This window comes from Saimiri boliviensis, chromosome 3 (genome assembly GCF_048565385.1).
Source record: "Saimiri boliviensis isolate mSaiBol1 chromosome 3, mSaiBol1.pri, whole genome shotgun sequence".
NCBI classification, from domain to species: Eukaryota; Metazoa; Chordata; class Mammalia; order Primates; family Cebidae; genus Saimiri; species Saimiri boliviensis.
Window position 1 is genome coordinate 87,795,070 of NC_133451.1, and position 25,768 is coordinate 87,820,837.

The 25,768-nt window shown below is 35.5% G+C and overlaps 1 protein-coding gene across 3 annotated transcripts in view; it reads left to right on the top strand.

Annotated features, from left to right (window-relative positions):
* The window catches only part of BMPR1B (bone morphogenetic protein receptor type 1B), a 401,543-nt gene that overhangs the window by 112,344 nt on the left and 263,431 nt on the right, over positions 1-25,768 (top strand). For all 3 annotated transcript variants that reach the window (XM_074396464.1, XM_010340137.3, XM_074396469.1), the window contains exon 2: positions 1,670-1,739. The gene's annotated coding sequence lies outside the window, so the exon portion shown is untranslated. The remainder of the gene's footprint in view (positions 1-1,669; positions 1,740-25,768) is intronic.

The following is a 25,768-nucleotide window of genomic DNA, read 5'->3' on the forward strand; positions in this document are numbered from 1 at the left end:
ATGTGTGTATATATGCACATACATACACACACATATATATATATACACACACACATATACACATTTTGTTTTATCATTCTGCAGTAGACATTTCGGTTGTTTTCAACTTTTGGCTATTGTGAATAATACTGTTATGAACATGGGTGTGCAAATATCTCTTTGAGATCCTGCTTTCAATTCTTTTGGATATATACCCAAAAGTAGAAATGCTGGATTATATAGTAATTCTATTTTTAGAATGAAATGTGTTGCTATAGTCTTATTTTTGATCTTAATTTGACCACACAGCATACTGTTTTTAATTTTCTCTTTTAAGCTTGTGTTTCTTTTATGTTTTGGAAAATATGGAAGACATGGAGCATATAAAAATATAGAAAAACATTTTATATCTAATTAAAATCTAATTGTGATTTATACATTTTACTAGAAGAGGGTGTTGGTGATATGAATACTAACAAAAGGCAATAGAAATGTAATATTTTTTGCTTCCTGTTTTTAAGCAAGTAAGTAAACTTGATTAGAAAAATGTTATAGATGAAATTCCAGTTTATATATTTACTCTTAAAATATGTGGCCACTGGCCGGGCGCCAGTGACTCATGCCTGTAATCTCAGCACTTTGGAAGGCTGAGGTGGGTGGATCACCTGAGGTCAGAAGTTCAAGACCAGCTTGGCCAATATGATGGCACCCGTCTCTACTAAAAATACAAAAATTAGCCAGGCGTAGTGGCGTGTGCCTGTAGTCGCAGCTGCTTGGAAGGCTGAGACAGGAGAATTGCTTGAACCCAGGAGGTGGAGGTTGCAGTGAGCTGAGATCATGCCACTGCACTCCAGCCTAAGCAACAGAGCGAGACACGATCTTAAAAAAAAAAAAAAAAAAAAAAAAAATCTGTGGCTATTATTTAAGTATCAAAATCCTTGAATTAAGTAATGTCCAGAAACTGTAAGTCTGCTAAGACTTAGTATTTGCTTCTTCTTGGAAAGATACCAGAGAAACTTTATATGATGTCTGTAATTCTATAACATGGAGTGTTATATTTTCTCTTATTTATAAACTGGGGCTTAAATGTTAGAACTTTGAGTGCTATAGTAAAAGTAGGCTGGAGTGGAGTGGTGCGATCTCGGCTCACTGCAGTCTCTACTACCTGGGTTCAAGCAATTCTTCTGCTTCAGCCTCTTGAGTAGCTGGGACTAAAGGCACACCCTGCCACACCCAGCTAATATTTTGTATATTAGTAGAGATGGGGTTTCACTGAATTGCTGAGGCTGGTCTCAAACTCCTGAGCTCAGGTAATCTGCCCACCTTGGCCTCCCAAAGTGCTGGGATTACAGGCGTGAGCCCCGGCGCCCAGCCGTAAGAACTTCGTTAGAAATTACACCAAAAGTTAGAACTCTGAGGTGCTTCTGATCTTTACCGCACTGCTGTAATGAAAACCTATAATACTGTTTTCATAAGTTGAACTGGTTCATGATAATCATGGGAATATGTGCTTTATTTTTGGTATATCTTTTCTATTAATAGTAACAAATGAGCAAATGTAGGAAGAACTGTACTTTTTTTCCCCCAGTTCTATTATGTATTACTGTGATTCTGCCTTTGAACTGGTAAATAATAAGAAGCCTTTCTCAAGCCACAAATAGTAACTTGGTTTTTGTCTCTTTGTTCACAGGGTGGAGTTCAGCCTATTTTTCCTTAGATGTGAAAGGAAAGGAAGGTCATTTCATGCCTTGTTGATAAAGGTAAGGTCATAGTAATTATTAAATAATTAGGATGTTTGGTAGGCATCCTTATTGCTGTTTGACATTCTGACTTTGTGGTATGCTGAAGTTAACAGAAAGATAATATATTTTATAAGATGACTGGAATCTATAATTGTTCCTTTAGTTATCAGCAAAAACACATAAGATAAGGAAACTGGTGTAAATCAACATGACAAAGTGAATGTGGATTTGTTCTGTAATGGGAAAGTAACTTTTGCTTTTCATTTGAAATGTTGGCTTACACACTTAATCTGTTCCTCAAACATTTACACACTTGGTAATAACCTTTTAACCATTGCTGATATCATAACATTTTTCAAGTTAATACAAACTAAATTAAAAATTATGCCATTTTAAAGCAAATCTATCCATTATACTTTTCATGCCGATAGTTCTAGTTGGTGTCACTGATTTTAGAGGGCAAATGTGGAACAGGTGGTGTGAACACGGAGGCCCCAGTTCTGACCCACGTGTGTTAGTGAATGGGAACTTGGAGACTCTTTTCTAATCATTTGCCCCTATGTGTAGCTATTTTAATAATGTGTTACAGTGTTCAGATGTCATTATGAATGCTTTAAATGAGTTCAGTTTGTTCTTCTCAAGACTGCGAAAACTGTTCTGTAAGTATTCCCATTTTATAGATATTAAAACTGAAGCATTGGAAAATTAAGAAAATTGCCCAGGATTACATAGATACTAAGTGGTAGAGTTGGAATTACATTGAGACCTCCTGATCTTTACTTCAGTGCTATACTGAAAACCTATAATACTGTTTGAACAATTTGAACTGGTTCATAATAATGATGGAAAGATGTGCTTTATTTTGAATATATCTTTTCTAATAACACATGAACAAATATAGGATGAATAAATGTTAACACTTCTTAATGGGTTTGACTTTATTCCAGTGAACTCTTATCACAATTTTATTATACTTTAAATCCTTGTAAATCTACCCAGTGGTTTTCAGAAAGTTACTTTTGTATATTTATAAAATATTTCATTGCTTGCTTAAAAATAACCAGATTAAAAGATGGTAGCATAGTTTTAATTAAGAATGCAGAAATAATGTACTTGTAATACTTTTACAGGTATTAGTATTACTCCTTTGGCGGGTATGAAATACAATATATTTTTTTCTCCCTGGTTAAGCGTTGTGAGGCTAAATGTTCAGCATAGTAAGTTTCAGTTGGGCCACATATTATTCCACTGTGCTTAAAAACTCATATTGATTTGAGAATCAGAATCATAGAATATTCTTCATGGGGAGAGATGGTTGGGGAGTAAGCTAGAAATAATAGGTCTTGATTTGGGTTGCTGTCTCTTTCCAAAGGTTAGCATCTGGGATGTGGGGCAGGGCATCAGGAACCTTCTGTGGTACCAGGGTGAGGGGTTTGGAAAAGGTTTTGTTCATTTTTGAGTCATCGTTCCAGTTATTGGTGGGATCAGAATTTAACCCCAAAGAAAAGGGCCTTTGACCAGGAGTTGCGATGGGGTTAGAGAACCAGTCAAATGGATTGGCCTCAGGGTTACCATTTCTTATTAGTTAGTGAACTGAAATAAATCAGAAAGCAGAGAAAACCATTGCCTGCACACTAGGCTCTGCAAAGAGAAAGCAAGCGGGTGCCTATAGGCACGTTTCTCTAGAAATGAATCTCAGGATTAATTTAGATTAATCTAGATTCTTCATCCCCTACCCCCAGTATGAATTATAAAATAATGTCTGGTTTTCTGAAGATTTATCAGAACAGTGGAAATGGCTCAGCATGTAAATTAAGTTTTTAAACGATAAGAAAGTGAGGCCCAAAAAAGTAGAAACTTAAATGCATATGTATTTTTCTGGAGATAACAACTATCAAATATATTGAAACTCATTCTATATATTGTCTAGAAGTATAATATTATCAACTATCAAATATATTGAAATTCATTTTATATATTATCTAGAAGTATATTAATAATAGAATAATTAAAACAGTATTTTTTTCCTTTTTAAAAAAATTTACTGTACTGTAGATTCTGGGGTATATGTGCAGATCATGCGAGATTGTTGCATAGGTACATTCCTGTCAAGGTGGTTTTTTGCCGCCATCCCCCCATCACCTATACCTGACATTTCTCTTGACGATATTCCTCTCCCACTCTCCCTACCCTGTCCCTCCCTTAGTACCCGCCCAGCGGACCCCAGTGTGTGATGCTCCCCTCTTTGTGTCCAAGTGTTCTCATTGTTCAACACTCTGCCTATAAGTGAGAACATGTGGTGTTTGATTTTCTGTTCTTGTGTTAGTTTGCTGAGAATGATGGTTTCTAGGTTCATCCATGTCCCTACCAAAGACAAAAACTCACCGTTTTTTTTTTATGGCTGCATAATATTCCATGGTATACATGTGCCACATTTTCTTTGTCTAGTCTGTCATTGATGGGCATTTACATTGGTTCCAGGTCTTTGCTGTTATGAACAGTGCCACGATAAACATACATGTGCATGTGTCTTTATAATAGAACGATTTATAGTCCTTTCGGTATGTACCCAGTAATGGGATTGCTGGGTAAAATGGAATTTCTATTTCCTGATTCTTGAGGAATCGCCACACTGTCTTCCACAATGATTGAAACAACTTATACTCCCACCAAAAGTGTAAAAGTGATCCTACTTGTCCACATCCTCCCCAGCATCTGTTGTCTCCAGTTTTTTTTTAAATGATACCCATTCTAACTTGTCTGAGATGGTATCTCAATGTGGTTTTGATTTGCTTTTCTCTAATGACCAGTGATGATGAGCTTTTTTCCATATGTTTGTTGTCCTCACATATGCCTTCTTTTGTAAAGTGTTTGTTCATATCCTTTGCCCACTTTTGGATGGATTTGTTTTTTTCTTGTGAGACTTTCAGTTCTTTGTAGATTCTGGATATTAGCCCTTTATCAGATGGGTAGATTGCAAATTTTTTTTCCCATGCTGTCGGGTGCCAGTTTGCTCTAATGATTGTTTCTTTTGCTGTACAGAAGCTCTGAAGTTTACTTAAATCCCATTTGCCTATTTTGGCTTTTGTTGCCACTGCTTTTGGTGTTTTAGTCATGAAGTCCTTGCCTATGCCTATGTCCTGGATGGTTCTGCCTAGGTTTTCTTCTAGAGTTTTTATGATGTTAGGTGTTATGTTTAAGTCCTTAATCCATCTGCAGTCAATTTTAGTGTAAGGTGTCAGGAAGGGGTCCAGTTTCTGCTTTCTGCACATTGCTGTCCAGCTTTCCCAACACCATTTATTAAACAGGGGATCCTTTCCCCATTGCTAGTTTTTGTCAGGTTTGTCAAAGATCAAATGGTTGTAGATGTGTGGTGTTGCTCCAGAGGCCTCTGTTCTGTTCCACTGGTCTATGTCTCTGTTTTGATACCACTACCATGCTGTTTTGATTGCTGTTGCCTTGTAGTATAGCTTGAAGTCTGGCAGCATGATGCTGCCTGTTTTGTTCTTTTTTCTTAGAATTGTCTTGGCTATGTGGGCTCTTTCTTGGTTCTAGATAAAGTTTAAAGTGTTTTTTTCCAGTTGTGTGAAGAAGGTCTTTGGTAGTTTGATGGGGATAGCATTAAATCTATAAATTATTTTGGGTAGTATGGCCGTTTTCATGATATTGATTCTTCCTAACCATGAGCATGGAATGTTTTTCCATCTGTTTGTGTCTTATTTCCTTGAGCAGTGGTTTCTAGTTCTCCTTGAAGAGGTCCTTTATGTTCCTTGTTAGTTGTATTCCTAGGTATTTTATTCTTTTTGTAGCAATTGTGAATGGGAGTTCGCTCTTGATTTGGCTCTCTTTAAGTCTGTTATTGGTGTATAGGAATGCTTGTGATTTCTGCACATTGATTTTGTATCCTGTGACTTTGCTGAAGTTGCTTATCATCTTAAGGAGAATTACGCTGAGATGATAGGGTCTTTAAATATGCAGTCATGTCATCTACATATAGAGACAATTTGACTTCTTCCTTTCCTAATTGTATACCCTTTATTTCTTTTTCTTACCTGATTGCTCTGGCTAAAACTTTCAATACTATATTGAATAAGAGTGGAGAGAGAGGGCATCTTTGTCTAGTGCCAGATTTCAAAGGGAATACTTCCAGTTTTTGCCCATTCAGAATGATATTGGCAGTGGATTTGTTGTAAATAGCTTTTATTATTTTGTGATAGGTTCCATCAATACCTAGTTTATTGAGAATTTTTAGCATAAAGGCTGTTGAATTTTGTCAAAGGCCTTCTCTGCATCGATTGAGATAATCATGTGGTTTTTGTCTTTGGTTCTATTTATGTGGTGGATTATATTTATGGACTTGAATATGTTGAACCAGCCTTGCATCACCGGGATGTAGCCTACTTTATCATGATGTATAAGCTTTTTGATATGCTGTTGCAATCGGTTTGCCGGTATTTTATTGAAGATTTTTGCATCTATGTTCATCATGGAGATTGGCCTGAAGTTTTCTTTTTTTTGTTGAGTCTCTGCTGGGTTTTGGTATCAGAATGTTGTTGGTCTCATAAAATGAGATGAGGAGGACTTCTTCTTTTTGTATTGTTTGGAATAGTTTCAGAATAATTGGTACCAGCTCCTCTTTGTACGTCTGGTAGAATTCACTGTGAACCTGTCTGGACCTGGATTATTTTGGTTGGTAGGCTGTTAATTGCTGCCTCAACTTCAGCCCTTGTTATTGGTCTGTTCAAACTTCTGACTTCTTCCTGGTTTAGAGTTGGGAGGGTGTAAGTGTCCATGAATTTATCTATTTCTTCCACGTTTACTGGTTTATGTGCATATATTTGTTTATAGTAGTTTCCGATAGTAGTTTTGTATTTCTATGGGATTGGTGGTGATACCCCCTTTATCATTTTTTATTGCATCCATTTGATTCTTTTCTCTTTTCTTTTTTATTAATCTGGCTAGCAGTCTATTTTTTTCATCTTTTTGAAAAACCAGCTCCTGGATTTATTGATTTTTTTGAAGGATTTTTTGTGTGTCTGTCTCCTTCATTTCTGCTCTGATCTTAGTTATTTCTTTTCTTCTGCTAGCTTTTGAGTTGTTTTGTTCTTGCTCCTCTAGCTTTTTCAATTTTGACAATAGGGTGTAATTTTTGATCATTCCTCATTTCTCATTTGGGCATTTATTGCTATAAATTTCCCTCTAGACACTGCTTTAAATGTGTCCCAGATATTCTGGCACGTTGTGTCCTCGTTCTCATTATTTTTTTCAAAGAACATCTTTATTTCTGCCCTCATTTCATTGTTTATGCAGTCAACATTCAGGAGCCAGTTTTTCAGTTTCCATGAAGTTGTGCAGTTATGAGTTAGTTTCTTAATCCTGAGATCTAATTTGATTGCACTGTGGTCTGAGAGACTGTTACTTAGATTTCCGTTTTTTTTTTTTTTTTTTTTTTTTTTTTGCATTTGCTGAGAAGTGATTTACTTCCAATTATGTGGTCAATTTTAGAGTAAGTGTGATGTGGTTCTGAGAAGAATGTATATTCTGTGGCTGTGGGGTGGAGAGTTCTGTAGATGTCTGTTAGGTCTGCTTGTTCCAGTTGTGTGTTCAAGTCATATATATTTTTCTTGATTTTCTGTCTCCTTGATCTGTCTAATGTTGACAGTGAAGTGTTAAAGTCTCCCACTATTATTGTGTGGGAGTCTAAGTCTCTTTGTAGGTCATTAAGAACTTGCTTTATGTATCTGGGTTCTTCTGTAATTGGTGCATATATATTTGGGATAGTTAGCTCTTCTTGTTGTATTGATTCTTCCACCATAGTAGTGTCCGTCTTTGTCTCTTCTGATCTTTGTTGGTTTAAAGTCGATTTTGTGTGACTCTAAAATTGCAACCCCTGCTTTGTTTTTGCTCTCTATTTGCTTGGTAGATCTTCTTCCATCCCTTTATTTTGAGTCTATATGTGTATTTGCATGTGAGATGGTTCTCCTGAATACAGCACACTGATGGGTTTTGACTTTTTTCACAGTTTGCCAGTCTTTGTCTTTTGATTTTGGCATTTAGGCCATTTACATTTAAGGTTAATATTGTTTTGTGTGAATCTGATCCTGCCATTTTGTTGCTTCTTGTTTTGCCTATTGGTTGACACAGTTTCCTCATTGTGTCATTGGTCTTTACCAGTTGGTTTATTCTTTCAGTAGCTGGTACTGCATGTTTTTTTCTGTGTTTAGTACTTCCTTCAGGAGCTATTGTAGGGCAGGTCTGGTGGCAATGAAATCTCTCAGTAATTGCTTGTCTGTAAAGGATTTCATTTCTCCTTCGCTTATATTTTCTATGTGTGTGTGTGCACACATGTGCATGTGTGTGTATGTAAGCATTTAAATTGGAATTATATTGCCTATATTGATGAATGGTCTTCTAAAAAACAATTTTAATGGCTGTACCCTCTTGTACAATGTTATGTTTCATTATTGTTTCAGGTTTTATTTCTAGGGTATATTCCTGACAGTGGAATACTTAGATCAAGGGATGAGAGCATTTTTAAAGGCTCTATAAGCATATTGCAAAATCGTTTTCAGGAATGTTATATGACTAATATTTGTTTCAGGAGCATAGAGGGGACTGGTTTCCATTGTTTTAATATGCCCGTTCTTTGTTCCTTCTAAGGTTTGTTAAAAGCCAACATTGCAACAAATTTAGTTTAAAGATATTAGGTTTTTATTAGTAATTCGAGAATCAGTAGCTTCTCATCTAAACATTTAGAAAAGGTGCTCCCAGGAGCTGAGCAGAGGAGGTTAGGTTTATCGGCAGGAAAGGGCTGATGAAAGCAGAAACAGAAAATGAAAAGTGGATTGATCATTTCAAAGTAACTTTCCTTATAGATTAAAACAGAGAGTACTTTCCTGTTACACTGGCTCCAGGTAAACTAGGCTCCTCCCAGTTGACTGCTGTGCGTCTTCTAATAGTTTTTCTGAAAACAGGCCCATTTCAAACTTTAGTTGGATTATGTGGCTCCCAGCCACATAATGACTACATTCTGAGTGACTCCATTTTGGGCTTGTCTGGTATATTGGGCCCAGTACAGAAGCTCAGTCCAAACCAGTGGCCTCTCATAAATTTCATTTAACAGGTTCTGTTTTTTTTTTTAAAATAACTTCTGATATGCTTATTAGACATTTGTATTTCAAATTGGATAAGAGTTACGACCACCCTAGGGAGGTTTTAGAGTTTCTCATAACCTTATTTAGGTGTTAATAAAATTTCCAGACATGAATAAGATGACATCTTATAAAACATCAACTGCAAACATACATATCATAATTATAGATTATGGTTGACTAAATGCAGCAATGACCCCAAACTTCCCTTCCGCGTATGTCTAACACTCTTTGCTGTAAGACTTTGTGGTTGTTTCTATTAGGAAGCCTTTTTTTTTCCCAGCTCTTGAATGTGGGCTGGCTTTGTGATTTGCTTTAGCCAATAGAATACAGTGAAAGTAGACGTGTGCCAATTCCCAGCCTGGGTCTTAAGAGCTCTTGCTTGCTTCTGTTCCTCTTGGAACTCTGCCACTGCTGTGATCACAAGAGCAGGTTCACCTGGTGGAAGGGTAGCAGCTAAGTGGAGCAGAGCCAAGTCCTTCCACTTGAGTTTGGCCCTCTCAGACCAGCCATCAGCCAGCTGGCCAAAAATATATAAGACAGAACAGCCAAAATCAGCTGAGCCACCTAACCAACCTGTACCTGACTACACATGCTTAAGGGAACCCAGCTGGGACCTGAAGGTCCTCCCATCTTGACCCATAGACTCATGAGCAATTAATGTTTGGAACCACTAAGTTTTAGGGTAGCTCAATTTCGTAGCAGTAGTGAACAGATAAACAGATAATTAGTGCCTTTTCCATCTAGTCACTGAGAAGATGACTAAGTAAAGAGGAGCAAGTTGAAAATGTTGCTTCTTTATTTAGCACATCATTATTATTGGGATTTAGAAAGATATGACAAATGTATCTACCTGTTTCTAAGAATTTGCATAGAATGGTAGAGTTGCACATTTTCCTATTCTGATTGTTTTAAAAACCATAATGAGAGAATACCAAGTATCCTTGTTGGTTTTTTTTTAACTGCAGCCATTGGTGCCAACCTATTTCACCAGAGAAGACACTTTAGTTTCCAAACTTCAGGGAAGAAAAGACATTTTGCCAAAAATGCCTGATTGCTTTGTAGTTTTTGAAGGAAATGTTAAGTTTATATAGAAAAACAACATAAATTCCATTTCTGGCATTATGGCAGAATAAATATTTTGAAAAAAATCATTTAGAATTTAAAAATATATATAATTTAAAGAGCTCAATCTAATTATTTGATATAATTGTAAAATATATTGCTGACCTGGAGAGATACTAAGCTAAATCTTCAGAAGCAAGAAATAAGAATGCATGAATCCAGAAAAATACTGGATCTGACTGAGTCCTGCTAACACAATCCTGGAAATGTGGCATTCACAGTGAAAGGATGTATTTGGAACAAAACTATTTTTTTAGAAGGAAGCTTAGTAAATGTGTAAAAAATGAAGAACACAAAATAGGTTAATAGGATTAAATTCAAATATATCTTTAATTACAATAAATATAAAGGTACTGCCTTTTAAAGTTCAAAGACAAAGATTGTTACACTACATTGCCAAAAATCCAGGTATATACTGTTTGTAAGTGCTGTGCCTAAGTTATAAATTTAAAAATGGTTAAAAATAACAAGTGAGAATAATATATCAGCCAAGTAATAATCAAAAGCTTGGATATAGTGAGAAATAACACTTTAAGATGGAAAAACATTACTACAGATAAAAAAGATTACTACAATTTGATAAAAGATTAAAATGTTTAATACCATAAAAACCATAGAAGAAAATCTAGGCAAACCATTCAGGACATAGGCATAGGCAAGGACTTCATGACCAAAACACCAAAAGCATTGGCAGCAAAAGCCGAAATAGACAAATGGAACCTAATCAAACTCCGCAGCTTCTGCACAGCAAAAGAAACAGTCATTAGAGTGAATTGGCAACCAACAGAATGGGAAAAAATTTCTGCTATCTACCCATCTGACAAAGGGCTAGTATCCAGAATGTACAAAGAACTAAAACAGATTTACAAGAAAAAAACAAACCCATTCAAAAGTGGGCAAACGATATGAACAGACACTTTACAAAAGAAGACATATATGAGGACAACAAACATATGAAAAAATGCTCATCATCACTGGTCATTAGAGAAATACAAATCAAAACTGCACTGAGATACCATCTCGCACCAGTTAGAATGGCGAACATTAAAAAATCTGGAGACAACGGATGCTGGAGGGGACGTCGAGAAATAGGAACGTTTTTACACCGTTGGCGGGAGTGTAAATTAGTTCAACCATTGTGGAAGAGAGTGTGGTGATTCCTCAAGGACCTAGAAATAGAAATTTCTTTGACCCAGAAACCCCATTACTGGATATATGTCCAAAAGATTATAAATTGTTATACTATAAGGACACATGCACACAAATGTTCATTGCAGCACTGTTTGCAATAGCAAAGACCTGGAACCAACCCAAATGCCCATCGTTGATAGACTAGACAGGGAAAATGTTGCACATACATACCATGGAATACTATGCAGCCATAAAAAACGATGAGTTCATGTCCTTTGTAGGGACTTGGATGAACCTGGAAACCATCATTCTCAGCAAACTGACACAAGAATAGAAAATCAAACACTGCGTGTTCTCACTCATAGGTGGGTCTTGAACAGTGAGAATACATGGACACAGTGAGGGGAGCATCACACACTGGGGTCTGGGGGCACTAGGGGAGGGACAGCGGGGGTGGGGAGTTGGGGAGAGATAGCATGGGGAGAAATACCAGATATAGGTGAAGGGGAGGAAGGCAGCAAATCACACTGCCATGTGTGTACCTATGCAACAATCTTGCATGTTCTTCACATGTACCCCAAAACCTAAAATGCAATTAAAAAAGATTAAAATATTCTGAAACATACAATTTCTAATTTATATCTAAAGTCTGATGTAAATTTTTTGTAAAGCTAAAATAACTGAATTACAAAGAGAATTTAACAAATTTTCAGTAGATGATCTGAACATAATGTTCTCTGTTACTGATTGACTGAGCAGGTCCTAAATCTATAAGCATATTGGAAAGCTGAGCTATACAAATACTGCATTTGATATAATGGCTTTCCGTTGTATATTATACTACACAATTGTTGAGTACACATTCTTTTAAAAGACATCAACATGTTTTTAAAAATGACCACCTACCTTCCAGATAACTGGACAGTGAAGAGTTGGTAGTAAAGTAACCTCTTCAAATCTCCCATACGGATGTGAAATTAATTTACCACTAATAAATTTCTATGCAAAAATACACATTCAACATCACTTGAAGACAGAGAATGCCACGACTACAAAATAACTGTAACTTCTACAGTCCTCCATACTCCTGCCCCTTCCCTGTCATGTTGCAGTGCTTTGTAGTATACACACACGGACTGGGAATCACTTGGGGAGGAAGAAAAGGGACACTGGCAAGGGAGCCTAAGGAAGAGTTGGAGAGACCACTACACAGGTCAGATATACTTTAAATCCGAAAATACTGCAAAAGAAACTGGGAAGATGGGATGAAGATTATGGGAAAAGATATCTAAGTATAAGCTCTTTAAAGGGTCAAATTAACAATATTATGGGACAGTCCTCCAATTGCTTTGCTTTTCAGGGAGGGACAGAAGGTAAAAAAGAACAAAGAGTAGTTCTTTGGCAATGTATGGGAAAGGAGAAAAGAAGGAAAAGGATTAAATTAGGGTGCTGTAAAACAAAGGAGAACACGAACTTGGAGGACTTGTAACCCTTCTCCCCCACTACTAAAACCAATACACATGTAAAAGAATAAATCTTGCTGACCCTAGAATTTGCCAGATTGACAGGAAAAGGTGCCTTTAAACTAGAAATTTTATAAAATATCCTCACATCACAAAATAAAGAAAAGGAAAATAAAAATTCATACAAATCTGTTGAAGAAGGTCAGGTTGTGAATTTGTATGCAAATCAACTGAGCGAAATACCACCTTAACCTCCCTCCCACAAAAATCAGGAAGCAGTAGAAAACTGTGTCTACAATCTAAACAATTAAATATACTCAAACATTTAGGTATAAGAAACTACTTTTAATCAAATTTAAAAATTAAAAACAAATAGAAAAAGCAGGGAGAAATGAAAAAATAGTATATTGAACTTGCTAAATAAATACATTAAAATGAAAAAATCATCTCACAAATGAAGATAAATTTCAGAGTACCCAAGAGAGAGTAGATTCAAATGAAAATTAGTAAGAGACATCTAAGAAAAACAGGAAAAAGACCAAGAGAATACAAATGACACAAAGAAACAAAATGGGTCATAGAGAAAGTGTAGAAATGGAAGACAGGCAATGGAGAAATAATACTTATATTACTTGACTTTCTGAAGAAGAAAAACAATAATTCACAAAACCAATATTTAAAACTATAATCCAAGAAAATTTTACAAAAATAGAAAACTCAGAATCTCTACACATTGGGAGAGCTTACATGGGCTTATTAACTCCAAGCAATAAACTTGGAGATTTAGCCTGTTTCAACAATGATTATAAAATTCTAAAGGCTAACGGGCAAAAAGAACATGTCATCTACAAAAGCAAAACTAGCATTAGATACTCAAAACCAGTATTCAGTGCAAGGAAACAGTTTTGTTGTTGTTACTATTTTTTATTATACTCAGTGAAAGAAAGTGGCAACCAAGAATTTTATATCCAAACTATTTTTCAATTTTCATAGCTTTAGAAAAGGAGTTTTCATTACATAAAAGTTTAGGGAATTTTCTGTCTGCACTTCCTAAGGAATCTATGAGAGCATGAGCTGTATCCATACAAATCATTACTAGGAAAACATCAGTAAAAGGACTGATGGTATTTTAAAATAAATAAATATGCATATAAGACTAAAACAAAAATAGAGATGAGATAATACCAATTTAAAAAATCAGAGAAGAGAGGAAAGGAGAAGAAAATAGTAAAAGATCTTTGTTGTGTAGGCAGTAGAAGTAAGCAGATGTTAAAGGACCATATGATTTTTCGTAATAGCGTGAATAATAACAATGATAATAATTCAAAGCACTTGCTATACACCAGGCAGTTTTAAACACCTTTCAAACATTATTTGATTTTTTAGCAATTATAAGAGGTAGGTGCTGATATTGATCATTTTATAGATAAGGAAACTAAAGCAGAGATTAAATAGCACCTTAGTCCAAAGCTGGTAAATCATGAAGCTGGTATTCAGGCTGAGGAAGGCTGACTATAAATTTTTGCTTGCACCCATAAACTAAGTGACCCAATACTTGACTTTTCTAGACTAGTCCCAATTTCAAGTATTTTGTTTTAAGATTATTAGGAGATTGTTTTATCAGATTTTATTGTTAGAAATGCTATTAATGATATATTTCTGATATATCGTGATTTATCATAATGATGTATCTCCAAGGAAATCATATTTCTAAGGAAACCATTGTTTCTTATACCAGAAAAGCAAGACACCAGTATTAAAACATTTAAAAATTTGTAGTGCATAATACTAAATTTCAATAGTTTTTCTGAATGAAATACAGGTTTTAAGAGTCTTATTTGTCTTATTTTAAATATATGTTGGAGCCTCAAATAACTAGACAGAAATTTATAATAAAGAGGACTAGGGTGTCAGTACCAGGAACCTCTTGTGGAGCATCTAAGAGATAGAGGCCTCTTAATTAATTTTTATTGTAAATTTTACAATGGTGATATTTCAAATGTGTTATCCAAAAGGAAACTTAATGGAGTTTCAATAGTGATACTTTATTTTTTTTGTCTTCCTACGTTTTTATCATAATTTGCCTGAGATTAAAATTTTTTCCAGTGATAATATTGTAATATAAAATATCTAGAATTAATCCTGTATATAATAGGCAGTTTTCCGAGCCAGACATTTCTAGGCCCTGCATCAACTCTGTAGTATCTCTATTTTTCAGATAAAGAAATGGATGCTGTAATTAGCAAAGTGAAAACAAGTTAAGATTGAAATTGAGGTTTGTATAACTCCAGAGCTCATGCATATTCCCTCTGTACTGCTGAAGTTTAAATTCCTTCACAAAAGGTGTTTATCAAAAATAAATCAATAAATAAACAAAAGGTGTTGTGCTTTGTTCTGATATGAGCAGAAGAGCTCATTAATTCTGTGCCTCCTTCCTTTGTTCATTGCTCCTGCTGTCCTGCAGAGAACTTTCCCATGCAGAATAGCCATAATGTACCACAGCCTTCATGTTCCAAAACGGGAAACCTGAGAAGGAGCCACAGTCTTCCTGCAGGCAACAGATGGTTACTGTTTAAATGAGGGTAAACTCTGCATCTCATCTGTGAAGTGACTCTAGGTTTTTGGGTGGGTGGTTTGGGGTGTCAGGTCAAAGGAACAAGCTAGTAACAAGATTTAGGAGGAGGAGGAAGAAGTAAACAAACCAAATTTGTCTGTAGCATTTTTTTGCCCTTATATACCCTTTAATCATAGTCATATGGCAGGTTGTATTTTTCTGACCCCTCCTCTACCCCAAATTGAGGGAGAGGAATGTAGGGAAAGCATGGCAGGCTGTTGAAATTTGTAGTGTGTTGGCATCTAGCAAGTGCGTTTTGCTGTGGGGTAAGTCTTGTGGCTTGTTTTCTGTCTTCGTGAATAGAGCCTTTCCAACTTTGCCAAGCCTACAGTTAATGTGGTCAAGGGATTTATTATGAAATGTACTAAATCTTGGCATGGGGCTAATTGCATATAACAAGAAGCCTGCTAGAGGCTTGGACCTGAGAAGTGACACATGCAAAAAGCATTCTCTTTCTGATGCTGCTGAAAGAGGTTTTGTGTGGGGGAATGTCTGCACTTATTGCTAATGAGGTAACTCCCTCTCCCCCAAAGCTTATTTCTGAGTTACTTGTTAAATGTAGAATTCTCTCTCTCTTTCCTTCTTTCCACTTTTACAAACAATTGGCAATTGAAGAGTTGATGTTTATTTACTAACTCCACTTCTCAACCTCTTACTATATTATAAAAATACATTTGTGGCAGTAAATTACATGAGTGTGATTATGACTTTTATGATGTAAAAGTATAAAAGTGAATGAGAGGTGTATTAGTCATCTTGGGCTGCTGTAACAAAGTACTTAAGAGTTGTGACTAAACAACAGAAATTAATTTTTTCACAGTTCTGGAAGCTGAAAATTTAAAATCAGAATGCCAGCATGATTGGATTCTGGTGTGGGTTCTCCTTCTAGCCTGCAGACTGCCACCCTCTTGCTGCACCCTTACATGGTGAAGAGAGACAGTGCATGTTCTCTGGTGTCTTTTCTTATAAGGGCACTAATCCCATCCTGAAGGCCCCATCCTCATGATCTCATGTAAACCTAGTTAACTCCCAAAGGCTCAGTTTCCAGGTACCATCACACAGGGGGGTTACGGCTTTGGCATATGAATTGGGGAGGACACAATTCAGTTCGTAGCAGAAGTGGTTAAAGGAAAAGACCAGCATTGCATTTTTTTGAGTTCAGTGTGTGCCCCTAAAACTTAATTTATTTTAAAATTTAGTTTAAAGTAATAATTGAAGAACAGTTCTTTAAACCTTTTCTATTGTTTTGTTCCAATTTTGTTGTCTATATATTCTCATAACTTTATTGAGACATTATCTTTATGTTTCTCACAATATCCTAATATGTGCGTTGTACATAGTAAGTGCTTAATATTTGTGTGGTACATTAAGCATGAACTTGTTTGGTAACTTAAACACTTAACACTTTCCCACTATACATACCACATACATCTTATCACTGAAATATACAGAGATAAAGCAATAAAACTTGGTTCTATGAAACAGTTACATCCTCTTTTGAATATTATGAAAAGGAATATTCTGCAGATAAGTACTCTTGGATTCTGATTTTTAAAAAAGTATAGTAACAGGTGTATATGTGAAATAAATGTAAGGGTTCATTCATATCTCTTAGTAATTTTTGTACATATAAAGTTAAGACTTTGATACTTAAAAGGTAAATGATACTTTAAAAACTTAAGAAGTGTTATAGTGGCTTTCATCATATGGTTAACGGTGATCTTTATGGTATTAGCGGTTTTGGAAGTGGTAGTAATCCTGAGCTTAAAACAGTAGTGGTCACACATTTTAATCCTGGCACAGCAAAAAGGAAATATTGGAATGACAATGTATATAGAATTAGGAGAAATAAAACAAAAGGTACCATTCAAAAATGGAATAGCATAGGGATTGTATGACCCCTAGAACACTGCAGATTCATTGATATCTCGGGCTTACCAGGTCAGTTACAATTTTGATCAAGTGCTACAAATGGGCATTGATAAGGATGATGAAAACTTGATGCTTTACAGAGAAAGAATGGTGTACCTGTTTATTCATTCGTTCAGCATTTATATATTGAGGATCTCTTGTGTTTGAGGCACCATGCCAAGCCCTGTGACAAAGAGACAAATCAGTGATAGCTCTTACCCTCAAGTACTTAGTTTTTTATTTACTTTAATATTGAGTCCCTCCGACATACAGAGCACTGTCCTATGTGTTGGGGCTGTACACACAAGCTTCATTAAGAATGGTCCTTTTAAAAAAAACTTAGTCTCATTTAGGGAAATTCACATAAACTTGTAATTGCTCTTAGTTATTAAGTTTAATAACTTGAGGTTTGGTGCCAGGTCCAAATGGAGGTTAACATCCCAGAGGAACATATGGCTTTCTAAACAATTCATGAAGTCTGGTATGTGTTGTCCCAGTAGATTACATTCTTGCTACGCACAGGGTGGTTCGCCTGGGAACCAGCAGCAGCGCCACCACCTGCAAGCTTACTGGAAATGCACGTTTCACCCCAGACCCACTGAATCTGAATCTACCTTTTAGTAAGATCTCCACGTGATTCACATACATGTTAAAGTTAGAGGAGCTTTGATACAAGGTTTAACTTGTTGTCATAATTATATGAGATGAGATTTTATCTGATCTCATAGTTGAGCTGTTATTTGTTCATATATATTTTTAACAAGCATTTATTGAACACAAGGATTTATTGAACAAGCGTGACGTACTGTACTGTTAGCTGAGGCCCAAAAAATAAAAGAACACCCTTTAGTCATGTTTAATCACTAAATAAATTCTACAACTCAGTAAATAAGTAGTTCTGTGGGTATGGAGAGTAAGGAGACTTTACAGAAGATGTGATACTTGAACTGGACCTTTAAAGACCCACAAGAATTTGTTTAGGGAGAGAGGGAGAAATATCTCAGATTATTTTCTCGGATTTCATTTAACGTCAGCTTTAGAATAGGTGGATTTCTAGAGGGAGTTTTTGAAAATCTTTTAAAACTTATTAGGTAATCTGCCAACTCAAGTTTTGTATATTTTAATGCATTTTGTCAATGGTATATGAATGTACTGTTTCCTGAGGAAATATAGGATGATGAACTTTGGAGTTCGGTTTGAGTAATTTTACATTCTGAACTTCAGTTTCTTCATCTGTAAAATGGGGATATCAGCCCTGCATGGTTTTCGTGAAGATTACAGGAACAAAAGTCTAGCACTATGGAGTCCAGTAAATTTAAATTGTTAATGATTATAAGAACAATTTTTTTTTTTGTATAATGTCACTAATTTGTATTAGCAAAAGGAAAATGTGACATGCTTAAAATAAAAATCTTTCTTTATAATATAAATGAATATAAAACAAGAAAAAATTAAAAAAGAATAATGAGTCATAACATCTGAAATAATGTTTTCACCTTCTGGAAGAGAAAAACTTGCAAACTTAACATTCTCCTTTGGCTCTGGACTTTGCACTTAGTATGTGTTTGTAGCCCATCCGAGGAAAGGCCTTCTCTGTCTGTAGTAATGGACCATTTCCGTCTTGCTTAATGAGGCTTTACTTCAATGCCTTTTAATTAGAATAGGAAATTTGTCTAAAGTGGAACCTTCATCATGTTGTGCGTAGGCTTTCTAAGAAGAAATATATGCATATGTTCTTCGAGAAAATGGGACTTTTCTTCTTTTTTTTTAAATTTCACAAATTGGGGACACACATTTCAGTACCATGCTAATAAAGACCAGCTGAGTCTTTCTCATATAAACAGAAATTGAAATTGGCTTTCTCTAATCAGTGAAAAAGAAATGTTCCTTATTCAACACTCAAGAGCTGGGTTTGTGCATTCTATAGCCGCAGTCTCAGATGACTTCAGGCGAAATTTCTTGGTGCCTTTCCATTCCTATAAAATGGTTTTCTGCGAGCCAACGGTAGAAGGCAAAACGTAAATGGATGGCATTAAACAAAAAGAAGGTGGAAATGGTGGAGAGAACCTGCTGCTGTGTGGCAGTGTTTGAAATGGATAACAACATCAAGTGGGCTGAGGTACACAATTTGAGTCCCACAGTGAAATGTGCCTCTCAAGGTAAACAGTTCAGTTTTGTTGTCCTTGGCACTTCTTGAAAACCTTGTCACATTAATGTAGTTATTGAAATTGAATTTGGAAATTGTAATGTTGTTCTCGTATTTCACTTAAAAACATTGCTGCTAACGCCCACCTTGAAAGGGATCACATATATCTCATAAGCAGTGCACTGCTAATATTTTAGTAACCCCATAAGAAGGCTAGTGAAATGAAATACTGTAAAAGCACAACCAGTCTGCATTTTCTTTTCCCTGCTTTTTTCCAGTGAGATGCATAATGCAAAAATAACCCACAACCCAAGTGCTCTTTACAAATACACAAATGGTACTCATTGTGTGTTGGAGATCACCCTGGGTCTCTGTGACCTTAGCAACATTTCAGGGTTACATTTTCATAGATCAACTGTTCTTGAATAGTTTCTCCAATATATTGGCACAGAACAGCTTTTCTTAAACAGTAAGCATTTATACCTTCTTTTCCCACCTTTTTTCCTTCAAAAAACATAGCCATTATGGCCTTTATAAAGAGAATTGAGAGAGAGAGAGAGAGAGAGAGAGAAAGTGAGAAATCCCTAATTATCATTTACATAGGAGTTTCCATATAGTCTCGGGGCAATGTTGTGATACCTGATCTTGGTCCACATTTTTTTCTTGTTTTATTTTAAATGATTGACTTTTTAAAGACTTCCTTTTGAGAATACTGTATTTTACATATTGTTCCCAATAGAACAGTTTAAAAGATATTTGTAAAACTAGGTGTTTATTTTCCCTGACATATCTTTTGATCATTTTTCTAAAAGGGAATTGTTGATTTGACTTTGTTAGTTTGGAATGATTTGAGGAAAGTAAAATTGTCTTACTTCTTTAGACTTGGTTATCTTGGGCACTGAATACTGAGAGAAGCAGCTCTGTATGCTAGTTTCTTTTTTTTTTTTCCCCCACATCTTAACATACTTCTTTAAAGGACTGTATAAATTATGTAAGTTCCTTTGATCATTATTTGATTTTTAAAGTTGTTTTAAATTCATGATGAAACTATTAATTTTCTCCTTTGGGTTCTCTGAGTATTAGGCAGAGAAGTTATTCTGCAAGTACCATGATACAGAAGAATAACAGTAGAGAAGAAAACAGTATTTAATGCATCTTCACGTTGGAGAGACTTGATAGTACCATGTTCGGCTTTTAATGTAAACAACTATCACAAAATTCTTTTTTCTGCTTGATTTTACAGTTGTATGGCTAGTCCACAGTTGAAAATGTGTTTGTTCTTGAAAGAAAAATGTCCCTCATTGCTTGGATTAATGGTGCTTTAAGACATGTTTATTCAAAGATGGCAGCACAGAGGTGAATAGGCTAAATGTTCTACATTAGACATCATTGTGTCTAATACAACAGATGCAGTCAGTGAACTGTTTATGTAGCTGCCTTAAATTTTTCTTTGATTTATAATCTATGAGAAAATTGAAATGTTTGTCTTTTTTTTTTAACAAAACTGTGGAGATTTTAGACAAACATATCTAGTATTCTAAAAACCAATTCATAAAGAAGTCTCAGCCTCTGCACTTCAGCTCTGTTGTTAAATTATGTATTCGGCTTCTTTTAAGAATTGTTCTAATAGGCAGTTGAATCAAGAAAAATTATTTTGGTTTTGGTATCTTAGAGGCAATTCATTTGTTAAATGTGAATTTATGGCACTTCAAAATAATTAAGAAATATCTTGGTGTTTATGAGGTATGTAACATTTGATTTTTTAAAAAAATATGTTCTATATAGCACATAATTAAAACGATTTTTTTCTTAACTCTTTTTTGTTTGGTTATTAGAATCATCTTGTTGGCATTCTAAAATAGATGGAAATTATCAGACTGTATACTTTAGTTAATGCTAAAACTGTGATGTAAACACACACATGATAAAAGAAAAGGAAACTAACCAATCTGTGGCTATGTTTAGGATGTCTTGAGAGCACTTCTGTTAGCATTTGAGTTAAATTCTTCTTCAGGCAACACAAATATAGATATATATTTAATATGCTTTTTGTGACCTTTCTCACCAGTATCACTTTTTAGGTATAACCAACAGTCTTTTAGCAAGGATAGTAATAAAACTTTCTACTTCTACAGATTTATTTTTCATTCAATGACGTAGTCCTAGTTAAAAGCTCTTTGGGGATTTGTAAAAAATATATCTTTGCTAATACTAACTCAAAGGGTAAAAATGAATAATATCTTTCTTTAGGAGTTTGAAAAAAATGTTTATCCTCTTGTTGCTTTGTTGAAGTTGATGTAACTTCTCAAATTAGTGATATATATGTCTGTGCATATACATATAGCCCATGAGTATTCTATTTTTGACAGTTAAATCTAGGCTTGGTGATCAAAGTATCTGTTTTAGTACAGAAAAAGAAAAACTTGAGAATGAATATTTTTATTAACATTTGAGAGTTGACTTTATGTGATTAATGTTTTGATACCCTGAGTTTGCTGAATTTAAATCTGAAAGTTGAAAATTGGCTCTAATGTAACTATGATCCTTTTTTTCACCAATTAATTATTTCATTTTCTTTGATTATACGTTAATGCTGGGAACTTCTCAAGCTCAAAACAGTGTAAAAAAAGTAGAGCTCCCTGGAGTGTATGTATAAATATAAAATGCCTATGAATTGGTTTTATAATCCTAAATGAAAATGTAAACATTTTGGGAAAAAAATCCCATTTGTAATTACAACTTTTTTTTTTGCATATTTTTAGGTAGACTTTAGCAGGAGTTGTTTTTTGTTTGTTTCTGAAAGTGAAAATACAGGTATAAGCAAGCATTTGTAGAAAATTTTTGGCTCTTAGAATATGTGACTATTTTAGAAAATGAGTAAGTGCCAAAATAAGGCCTCACGGTAAGGAGAGGCTTGGATCAATAAGTCAATATAAACTGTATCCTGAATCAAAAGTAAATGAATAGAGGGCACTGCTGTGAAAGATTTGGTAACTCTAGAGTATTTATGATTACTGTATATTTAGTAGGCAACATTTATGAAAGCATTATTTATTTATACTTTAGCTTATTCATGAATCTGAAAGTATTCTAGGGAAGCCTGAGATATTTTTCCTGACAGGCTTTGTGTGCGTAAATATCTGCAAGTCAGAGTGGGTTTGAGGCCTTCCCTTGTTTTTCTGAAGCTCTCTGATAAGAAGCGCTGCCCACTCTCCATGACGAGGCCCAGCCCTGCTGCCACGCCATCACCTTGGAAAGGGGGATTAAAGCCCCAGGCTGGAATGACATGACTTGGCTTCTGTCCCAGCTCTTCCTGCTTATTTAGGATGACCCTGCGAGGACTCTGAAACTTTTTGTGCCTTGGGTTCTCCCAGTGTAAATAAGTGATAATATTATCTATTCCTGCATGACTCATGGATATTCAAAATCATTATAGATAATGGGATGCATTGGAAGGCATTTGGGAATTTTGGCTGTTAAGGTACTATTCTTTTGTCTTTCATTCACTCAGAAAATTGGAGCATTTGTACCTGCCAATTACCCTTTTTCTAGTCCCCCTTACCACTGAGTGTCTGGTGTAATTTAGTAAACCGTTAAAAGAATTGAAATCAAGAAAAGGTTCGCTATAATCTTACATATTTCTTTTTTGTATGAATTTTAAATGAGAAAGGCAATAATGTACATATTCTTTTGTATGTTGCTTTGTACATGTACTATTATAAGGTTTTTTTGTTTTGGTCCAGATTTTTTGTAGACATTATTTTTGATAGATGTATAAGATGTTTAGCCAAGAAGACATACTGTGGCTTACTTAGCTCTTCTACACTTGGATGTTTAGATTGTTTCTAGTTTTTGATATTATGAGAAGTGTGTCATGAGGGGAACATCTTAAAAATTTGATCTGATTTGAGTATACATTCTTAGCAACAGAATTACTGAATCCAAGGGTAGGAGTTCTTTAATGCTCTTGATAAAAAATGACAAATTCTTTTCCTTTTCTTTCTTTTTTTTTTTTTTGTTTTTGTTTTTGTGACTGGGTCTTTCTCTGTTGCCCATGCTGAGTGTAGTGACACAGTTATGGCACACAGCAACCTCAAACTCCTGGGCTCAAGTGATCCTCCTACTTCAGCCTCCCAAGTAGCTGGTACTACATGTGCATGCCCCCACACCTGGATAATTTTTTTTAGCTTTTTTTCCAGAGACGGGAGTCTCACTATGTTACCCAGGCTGGTCTCTAACTCCTGGCCTCAGGCTGTGCTCTTGCCTCAGCCTTCCAAAGGGCTGGGATTGCAGGCATGAACTATTACGTGCAGCCCTGACGAGTTATGTTCTGAAAGAGTTTAAATGTAGTTTAAATTTGCTCCTTGGAATAGATATTCTCTTCTTGGCTCTTACACTTCAGTATGGTTTGGCCGTGCCCTTATCCAAATCTCATCTTGAATTGTAGTTCCCATAATCTCCATGTGTCGGAGGCACCTCATGGCAGGTGATTAGATTACGGGAGGAGTTCCCCCATGCTATTCTTGTGATAGTAAGAGACTTCTCATGAGATCTCATAGTTTTACAAGGGGCTTTCCTTTCCTTTGCTTGGCACTTCTCTTTCCTGCTGCCATGTGAAGAAGGATGTGTTTGCCTCCCCTTCCACTATGATTGTTAGTTTTCTGAGGCTTCCCCTGCAGTGTAGAACTGAGTCAATTAAACTCCTTCCTTTATAAATTACCCAGACTCAGATATGTCTTCATAGCAGCATGAGAACGAACTAATACACACTTTAAATACTCTTCATTTTTCTAGGCTTGGTTCTTTCAAAAATACTTCTCAGACTCTCCAGCACACTAAAATAGTACCATTCATTTCTCTCAAGTGGTTGCGGATCCCTCTCTCTCAAATTTATTAATTTATTCAGAAAATTTAATACGTTATCCTGAGATAATAGCAAGTATAGTTGTTTTAATTTCTTGAAGCTGCTGTTAACAAACTACAGATTTAGTGGATTAAAACAACTGACATGTATTCTCTCATAGTTCTGGAAGACCAGAGTCCAAAGTCGGTGTCCCCAAGTTGGAATCAAGGTGTCAGCAGGGCTGTGCTCCCCCTGGTTGTTCTAGGAGAGAATTCCTTCCTTGCCTCATGCAGCCTCTGGTGGCTGCTGGCATTCCTTGGCGTGCGGTTCGCATCAGTCTAGTCTCTGACTCCCTGGTCACATTTACCTTCTCTTCTTCTGTGTGTGCAGTTTCCCTCTGCCTCCCTCCGATGAGGACACACGTGGTGGCATTTAGGGCCTATGTGGATAATCCAGGATAGTCTTTTTACCACAAAATTGTTAATCTAATCACATCTCCAAAGACTCTTTTAAAAAATAACATAAACTTGCAGGTATCAGTAATTAGGACCTGACTTTTCAGTGTGTTAAAACTTTGTTTCAGTGATGAGTAAGGTAGTTTGACCAGTGCTCTGGATTTTCTTTAAATGATGTATATATAGTTTAGAGCAAAATAATTGCTAATTCTGGGAAATTATATGGTTGAATATAAAGTACAAATATGAATATAAACATGTGACGACATCTGGTAATATTATCTCTTCTTAGTATTCTATGACCTCCTGTTAAATGTGGTATATTTCTGTTTTTTGAGATGCAACAAAAGAAGCATCGATATTGTATAGCTGGTATTTAAGAAACTTTTCATTAGCAATGTGAAATTTCCTAATTCAAATTCATGAAAATTTGAAAAAATTTATTATAGCCACTGTCAGAGTTAAGCAGGAAATTCAAACTTTTCCTTTTGAAATGGGAATGTCTGTACTGGAATTAAACTGAGCATGTTTTCTCCCTATAAATACTCTTGGTGTCAACTAAGTTTCCCTTTTCACCCATACATGGTACAGTTATAGTTTCAGGTATGTATTTCTGACAATCTATACCAGGTGCAGAGCTTGCTATTCAAATTACCACCATATAGTTCTAGAATATAGCAGGTTGTCACTTCTAGATTCCCAGCAAGAAAGAGCAGCTCAAAGAAGGTGGGAGAAAAGGCCAGGGTTAGAAATAACCTGCCAGTTCTAATCTTCAGAACCTTTGCATAAACAAGATTGGAATGAAAACAGTTTTTTTTTTTTTTAAATTTGGAAACCTGTAACTTATCCAATCATAACATTCCATGCTGAGTGCATGCACATTTTAGAAAGACACCACAGTGTAATGTACTAGGTCCCCAAATCTGCTTAAGTGCTGGCTTTGTGAATAACTTGAACCTAAGACGTCAGTTGGCTGAATGGTGTATTTTTACATAGCATCTGGTAAAATGGAAATAGTGGATAAAGTGGCCAGCCAAAAAAAAAAAAAAAAAAAGCCTAACAGAAATAAGTTTTAAGAACATTTTACATGTTAATCTGAATGTTAAGTTCTGTATTTATGAATGCTAATTTGTAAAGGCACGATTTAAGTTTTCATATGCACATGCAAATATGATGACTTCAGAAATTTTCAGTGCTTAGTCTCAGCT